This window comes from Capsicum annuum, chromosome 9 (assembly GCF_002878395.1).
Source record: "Capsicum annuum cultivar UCD-10X-F1 chromosome 9, UCD10Xv1.1, whole genome shotgun sequence".
NCBI classification, from domain to species: domain Eukaryota; kingdom Viridiplantae; phylum Streptophyta; class Magnoliopsida; order Solanales; family Solanaceae; genus Capsicum; species Capsicum annuum.
The window spans coordinates 100,112,331-100,121,780 of NC_061119.1; positions in this window are offsets into that span (position 1 = coordinate 100,112,331).

Below are 9,450 nucleotides of genomic sequence, written 5' to 3' on the forward strand. Positions count from 1 at the left end.
ATATCCTTAAATATAATTCAGGCTAAAAATTAACATTACACACCCAGAAGGGTAAAAAATAAAATGATCAAAATTTTACGGGGTCTTATAGTTCTTCAGATAATCCCCATCACTGCTACTTGACATTAATAAAAATAAGATTTGCATTATGGTTAAAAAGGGTTAAAAATTAATATTTTATTTTTTAAAAAAGATACAACAATAGAAATGTTTAAAATATAGTTGAAACTTCTTCTCTACATGTAGTTCGACAAAAGTCTTCATTATCATTGAATTATTTGCAGTTTGATTTGAAAATGCTTTAATTTTATCTTTAATCTCGTTTCACCAAACCATTGAACCTTTGAACAGTTCGCTCTAATATCACTAGTTGGGTTCAAAATCTATAGAACGTTATGCAGAAGCTAATATTTACAAATCATATAGACAGTAAATCATATGACACATAAACTATATTGAAAATCATCTACTTGATATATTTAATCAAATGACTTATATATTGAAAATTAATCTTAAAAAACATAAAATATATTTAAGATAAAATATTCCTCTAAACAAAAATCTTAAATTTAACATCGCGGATACTATTTTGTTATGATATAAGAAGGATTCTCAATTTATAGAGGTATTACATATTTCCTTCGAGAAAAAGGTTAGCTAAATATGAAAAACAATTATATTTTCCTTTCAAGAAAAGTGAAAGCTATTATGGTAATACTGTACTCCTCTTTAAAGAAAATTAAAACTCAAATTTGATAAAAAAAATTAGGGAAAAACTTTAATAACAATAATGTAGAACCGGACATCGCCATCACTTTATTTAAGAGTTAATCAATGATGTTACAAATTATATATTTTCCTATATTTTCACTCTTACTTTTTACACCTTTGTTTTGGTATATTTTATGACTGGTGTTAGCAGTATGCAAAACCCTAACTTAGGATAAGGAGTCCCACATCGATTAAATACAAGATAGATGTTGGGTATATAAGTAAACAAGCCAATAACTCTAATGATGTATTTTAAAGTTGTGTGGGTCTATGCCCAAAGCGGACAATATCACTAGTGGGCTGGCCATTACAAATGGTATCAAATCTATCGTTGTGTCAGCCTTGTCGATGTGGGCCAAAGTTTTAAGTGGTTTCTAAGGGAGTTTTTGGTCTTTTCTCACACTTTTAACCCCATAACTACGTTGTTTAAGTAATTCTAAGGTTGAATATAAAGCCAAAACAACTCCAAATCCCTCATTCTCAACACAACACACGAATTACTTAAGAAACATGCAATTTTACACTCCTTTAAATCAAGAAATTAGGATTCTTCATCTCCAAGTTAAAATCCTCAAAACTTCAATTCAAGAATCAAAGGTATCAGGTATGTGGGTATTCAATGAGGATCTCCTTTCATCCTCATGCACGAATTATAATTTTTGTTCATGAATTTTTATGATCTACATAAATTAGGACTTTACCCAAATTGTTACTCCCAGCTTAAATTCAATTCCCCATTATATAATTTTTACTCCTAATCATGTTTTAATGATTATTCATGGTTTCTTAGGCCATATCATATCAATCAAGCTATTCTCAAATTCAAGCATGTTTTACATAGTATTAGTTAAGATTTCAAGCATATGATCAAGCTATATGAATGATTTATCAGTTTTCAATACTATTAAGCACTAGGCAAAATACATAGACAGACTACTGAACTTTTTGACCTTTTACATATTGGCACCTCAATTAGGTCATGTACCTATTGAAGCCTTTTTTTATTCACAATCTTTGTCAATTAAGCATATACTGCACAATATCAAATTAAATTTGGTGTGTGAAATTTACTTGCCATGACATGAAAATTATATCCAACGGTAAAATTACATGTAAGCGAAGAAAAAAAATTATTTTTGTACTTTCTTACTCTTGTCTTCCACCATTAAACCTCACATTCACTCCTTCATTTTTCCCCCAAAACAATACCCAACAACAGTTAAAAGAAGAAAAAGAGTGACACTAGAACACACACTCATATATAACAACAATCAACAATAATAATTTATTTTTAAAAAAATAATTTCATTTTTTTGCCTTCTACTTCCTCTAGTCTTCCACCATTACAGTTCACCATTACAGTTCACCATTACTCTTTCATTTTCCACCAAAATTATACCCAACAACCATTAGAGGAATAAAAAAATCTCTTGATTTTGAGGAATTAAGCTCCATAATGGAAACACGAATTACATTATTTTTGTCCAAATTGCAGCATTGGTGTCTAAATTGCATCAAGAATTACAGTGTTGCCGTCTAAATTTTTTGGTGAAAATTTCATTGGAAAATCCATCCCTGCACAACCATCCACCCTTCAACATCACTAAACCACCACTAAAACTCATGTAATGGCCTCCACCTTATTTTTTGGTGAGCTGCCGGCACGACCAAGTTCAAACCATCATGCATTTCTGTAATGCTCTGAGTCTGTACCCCAAATGCTACACGGTGCTCATAATCTCGAAGGATTATAAGCCAACCCGTGTCTGGCACCTGTTGTATTAACTGAATGATAATACTGTAATATATGAAAATTAGGTCACAAAATGTGCCATATGGTTCAATACTAAAATAAAACTGAATATGGTATAACAATACCAAAACTAAAATATTTGTCTAAAATACTCTAGTATGAAAAGCCTCTAAACTTTATGAAATGTGGAGTTGATGGGACAAGTCCCCAACTAACTCCGGCTACTGAAATAAAACTGAAATCTAAAATAATAATCATGTCCTCAAACTATGAGGACTCATTACTAACTCTGACTGCTAAAAATCTGTAACTTCTAGGGATGATCGGGAGCCCATTCTTATGAACCTATCATATAAGACATCATCACGCAATAGAAAACAATGTATCAGTACTTTGAATGTACTTGTATACTTAGTGAGATAGGCTGAAATGCATGGGTTCATATGCATGAACAATACTGACTGAATGACATGAATATAACTTAATGAGAGTACATACATAAATACGTATACTGTAACTGAGAGAGTGATAATAATGGATACTGAGTCTGAATACTGATTAATTAATCTCTGAGTATACTGATACTGAATTATTGATAACTGAATGATTGTATCTGATAGTCTTGATTCTGTGAAATTATACTGAGTTTCGTACTGAATGGAGTAACTGTTTCTGACAGTCCTGATTCTGTAGAATTGAGCTGAGTTTTTTACAGAGATTGTGACTATAGGAGGTAATCATCTAACTGATATGCCTTTTTTTAAATAGATTAGGGTCCAAGTTATAACTTCAGTTAGAAGGGTGCCAATACCATGTCATAGGTAAAGATAAGCTGTGAGTTAACCCTCTCTGATCAAAAGCTCTTTCATCAACCCTCGCTGGCAGGAAAACTTGAATGAGATGTACAAAGCCTCATAATATCTGGAGGGAAGATAACTCAACCCACGCTGGCTACATAGTTTTGTAACACAGGTATTGCTACTAAGTGTCAAACCCTCTACTGGTAAGAATGCCCCCATCCCTGGGTTAACTTGGTGTTGAATCCTACTCCTAACTGAATAGACACTGAACTAATTTCTTATTCATACTAGGCTTGACTGAACTGTTACTGATTATACTATCAAACAGAACTGGACTGAGTTGTCTAAGTTCTGTTAACTGACAGAATACTACTAAATTTTGTTAACTGGCTGAATTTACTGAGGCTTGAACTAAATACTGAACTGGACTGGACTGATACTGAGTCTACTGAGTTTTTCTTAAGTTCTGTAACTGACTGAGAGTATTACTTATCGTGACATGATTGATACCATCCTGAGACTGACCAAGACTTTAGGCAATCGTCTAGATTACTAAATTATCAGGTATTAAATACCCGCAGGACTCAATAGCATAAATTATAAGACATGGCACAATTTTGAAATATGATAAATAACTACTTGATCATCATTTATTCATTGGGACATTATATCAACCACTTGCATGACATGAAATTGAATACATGCTCACATGATATAATTTTATTATTTAATTCTCAAGAACAGCTCATCAAACACTTGGGGAATTGTATGTGTGCATAGTACTAATCAACACCTGAGCATCATAATTTCAAGGTTTAACATGAATTCACATGATACTACATGCATGATAGTTTTTTTGACATAAATCTTGCACTTAATCATGGAATAGAAATCCAATCAATATTATAATCATGAATACACTTGAATCCAAATCATGGAAAGCAAGAAATCCAGCTATATGAAGTTTAAAAAAGTTTCTTGGACATCAAGGGTGGTAGGAACCTTTGGATGAACACCTAACATACCTTGGTTGCTAAAGTTTTGAAGATTAACGGTGAAATCTTAAGCTTTGAATTTGAAATTCAATTACCTAAGATTTTTGTTCTGGAGCAATTTCTTAAATAATGAGTTCATGTTGCAAATTGAAGGCTAAATTTCATGTTTTGGAGGGCTGAAGGACGTGGGAAAAGACCCAAATAACCATAAGGATGAAACTTTTTAATGACTAAAAACTGAACTATAGACGTGGAAATCGACGCACTGCGTCGTTGGTATTGATGCGATAGCCAATGCACCGTGTCGAGTCTACGTTGGTTTACTAGAATTTGCACTGAGATGAGAGAAAAATTATTTGTCGATGCAATGGATGACGCGATGTGTCTACTCACTATTTTGGTCACATGGACATGGTATAAATGAGGTTCGAAAAATCTAAAACTCGTCCGAAAACACCTATTGACATTCCTGATCATGAATCAATCTAAAGATCGATACTTTAAGGTCATAAGAGTTGTGAAATAGAGTTTTCAACTTATGAAGACCAAAATATTACTAAGTTTGAATACTTCGCTAGAACTTTATAAGTCTGGGGACCCCTTAGCATGCTTAAAAGACTAAGTTGAGCTTAGGATTTTGCGGGGTATTATAATTTCACTGTAAAACAATCATTTTCTCTATTTTTACATACCCTATCATCAATTTTCACTAACCAACATTAATTTTTGATGTTTAATTTTTTCAAAAAACTTAATTTTAATGTTCAGAATTTTACCCTCAACTAATGCAGAAAAAAAGAAATTATAATAAATTATGACTTCTCACTCTCCTAGTTGAGAATGTATTACACATGCCATGACATGTCATCAATTGTGCTTAATTGACATAGTTAGTAAATAATAAAAGGGTTCAATAGGTACATGGCCTAAGTGTAGTACTTAGCACTGAGTGAACGTAGGGATGAATAATCCCCCATCAGTTAGGTAGAGGTCGTTAATAGTAATCCCAAAGATCCAATACTAAGTTACTAACATAAGTTATAAGGGGTCACCAATCAGTTCAGGCATGACACCCTCGTCCTTCAAGAAATTAGTTTAGTGGATTAACGCCAGCCAATGTTAGCAACTTAGCAATGTTCTAGCACCCTTCCAACTGAGGTTACATATTAGACCTTGATTTTTTTAGATTGGGGTATGTTTAATATGGTTAGCTCCCACAGTTCTCATTTTATGTTAAGCTTATGTTTTGGTTTAGATATGCGAGACCGTGTATTTAGTTATTCAGTTTTATAGAGTTCATGTTTATACTAGGTCATTGTCTGAGTTCATATCCTTCAGTTTTAGATCAAGAATTTATACATGACCCTTAGTATTGTTTTACAGCATATTGAGCTTTAACTTGAGATTAAATAGAGTATTCATGCTTCTACCTCTTCTAATTTTACAAAAATATTTTAGCTCATGGTATAGAAATTTCACTATGCCTCAAAGCTTTATGTACAAACATGTTTTAAATGCATATTTTAGTAAATGGCTTATCTCCTTAGTCTTAAATCATGTTTTAAGTATTTTTATGAGTAATCCATATCTCACATACTCAGTATATTCCAAAGTACAAATAACATACCTCTTCTTCCTATATTTTAGATGTGATATAAATTTAGGTGCTTACTACAGAATCATAGCCAAGAAGATTATAGCATTCAACTAATAAGGGATTATTTCTCATATTTTGATAAGTCAAATCAGTTGCAGTTCTTGTATTTTATATTCTTATTCTTATGTATTAATTAGAAATAGTTAGGGCTCATGTCCCGACTACTTATAATCAGTATTAGTAAAGGCTTTATAGATGGTCAGTATCATTGTATGTAGTTTGAGTTTTGCCTACTTTCATATTATAGTGATGTAAACTTCTAACAGTAGCATATTGTAATAATTTATCTCATGATTATGCTTCTTCTCAGTTAGTTTTTCTTTTATATATATTTTAATCAGTTGCTCAAGCATTATGCTGGTACCATATGTTAGCTAGGGATCACTTGTGGTTCAAAGAACTGTGTTACAACTAGGGGGAAGTCACGAGTCTTGAAAAACTTAGTTTCATAGCTTAAAGTTCAAGTGCCCTAGTGTGTCTATGAATCCTTGTCTAGTAAAGTCTTGTGGAATGGTACGGAGACGGTTGTACACTTTTTCAAGAGGCCACGGAGTATTTAAGAAATATTTTCCTTCTTCCATAACTTAGACTGTGTAGAGAGATATTTTCTAAGAAACTAATACAAATTCTTACATTTCTCCATTGATGCCAACTCTACCTTATTCTTGAGGTAATATAAATAGTCAAGCTTAAATTGCTAATGATAGTGTTTTCATAAAAAAATCCACACAGAATGTTATGAGATTATACACAGGCTTGAAAGTATCCCATTAGTTCCTTTAAGCTCCAAATATTAAAATAGTTCATTCTTATTTATGAAAATGATGTATTTAGCCAAAGTCAGATGTGCTCTCAGATTCCTTCTAAGAAATCCTATGATAACATGACCTAGAGTTAAAGGGAATGATCCTAGAAGTATAGTAGTAGTGAAGTAGGGATAGCATTTATCTAAATTTAGTAGATTATATATCCATTGGGCCAGAAAAGTGTTGTGTATATTGTATAATAGTACTTTGAAAGAGATTTACCAGTTAAGGGAGACTTAGAATGTGTTAATGCTTTAGTATAGATAGAGATTATGTAGAGGTCAACAGACTTATAACGATGGCTTAAATCTAAGTGGGAGATTATAGAACAAAGAATCAAGTTAGGTTATTAGATTCTGGTAGCAATGCCAATGATTTTAGAACTACACTAGGGGAGGAAGATGCCTAACTCATTCTTATCTTAGTGCAATTTGTACTTTTGTCACTACGATACTCTACTCATTCCCTATAAGTAAACACTCTGATCATAGCCCATGTTTGTGTACTTTATATAGAATCATGTTCACTTCCAGTTCCTAATATAAAGAGTGACAGTTGACTTAGTTTTACGACTTATTTTCAATGAAGTTATGAATTCTAATCTCAAGTCATATAGCTCATGACTCATGTAATCATGTATTACAATATGCTTAGTTCCCAGAACTCATGGTACACCCTTAATGACTAGTAAAAATTTGCATTATGGTAGGTATGTCCTCCATTAAGATCTCTTTAATAAATTCATGCCTTTGATACTATATTTCTCAGGCCTTATTTAAGTGTCAAAGTTACTTATAGTATTCTTTCATGCTTTAGGTCCTTATGTTCTAAAATTTCAATGACCCATCCTTATGTATAGATAGTGGTGATGAAAATTGATGAACAATGGTTTAGATAGAAGAGAGTAAATGTTCCTTATTAGGGAAAGATTGTTGTATGCTCATTTTATCTAAGTCTCTAATTGTGAAGGAAGTTTAAGGGAAAGATTTTTGTATATGTCATAGTTAGTTGACAATTCTAGGTGGGTCTTCTTGGGAATAATACATGAATATTGTTATTAATAGAGGTATTCGAGAATATGGGAAGATTCATAGGTGGGTTGTTTGTCTTGAAGTTTATATGTGGTTATAAATTTAGGCTTGAATGTAATGTTGGTATATAAGTGAATAAATACATTGTGTGCGCGTGAATTCCTAGTAATAGGTTGAAGTTAATTACTGAAATGGGGAGTATTATTCTTGAGATAAGATCTCTAAAAACACATAGGATATTGAATGAGTGGTTTAAACTAGTATTATGGTGTTATATGTAGTACCTTGTGACTTTGTGTTAGGCTTGAACATGGTGAGAGAAGTTAGTTCAAATCAGACTTTGGTAGAAGGAGTTATCAATTACTATGTGAAGATTATAAATGGTGTCAAATGAAGTGTAGTATTTAAGGGGAAACATATAGTTGAGAGAGTATTATAGAAATATGGCTAAGCTTGAAAGTTAGCAGTTGCACTACCTAAGGCATAGTAATTTTATCCTAGATTATATTTTGTATGACTATATTCTATGTTATAGAGTTGTAGCCATGTTGAGATTACTTATTATGATATATCACTCAGATCATGCCCAAAATTCTTTGCTCTTTAATGTTATTGGAACTTCAAACAAGGAGTTTTGAAGGTAAATATATTTCTTTTTCTAGAAGCTCTTAGATATTTCATGACCTTAGGGTTCTTCATCTCCAAGTTCAAATCTAAAAACTTCAATTCAATAATCGAAAGTAATCAGGCAGGTGGATATTCAATGAGTATCTCCTTTCATCCTCATGCGCAAATTATTATTTTTGTTCATAATTTTTATGATCTTAGTAAACTAGAACTTTACCCAAACTATTACTCAGAGCATAAATTCAATTCTCCATAATAAAATTTTCACTCCTAAGCATGTTTAAATGATAATTCATGGTTTCTTAAGCCCATATCGTATCGTTCATGCTTTTCTCAAATCCAAGTATGTTTTACATGATATTAGTTAAGATTTCAATCATAGGATCAAGTTATGTGAATGATTTATTAGTTTCCAAGACTATTAAGAACTTTTTATTATAATTTTGTGGATTTCAATCAATAGCAATTGACATACCATGTTTTCCCATAAAATTTAGTATTTTCACAGAATTAGAATTATGAAACTCGATATGTTGGTAAATTGATGATTTTGGACTTGTGCTATAAAATTTCCCTTTTTTTCCATTATGATCTTCTTTTAATTATTATCATGTTAAGTTGCATTAGTCAGAACTGGTGGGTTATAAACACCCGATACCTAGGGATTCATGCATATATCAGTTTACATAATTTTGAGCACTTCAGATTATTGAATTGCTGATATTTCAAGAATGAAATCATAATGGATAGTACAGCTTTCGGTTACATTATATTGGGGGTAGTAGTTATTACCTAGTGAACGTAGGGATGGCGGTTCCTCCATCAGTTAGGTAGAGTCCATTAGTAGCACACACAAAGTTCCATAACTCTGTTGGCACCGTAGGCTATAACGAGCCACCTGTCAGTTGATTCATGACACCTTAGTCCTTTAATGCATTGGTTTAGTGGATCCACACCAGTTAGTGTTGGTACCCTTGGCAAGGTACTAGCACCCTTCCAACTACGGTTAC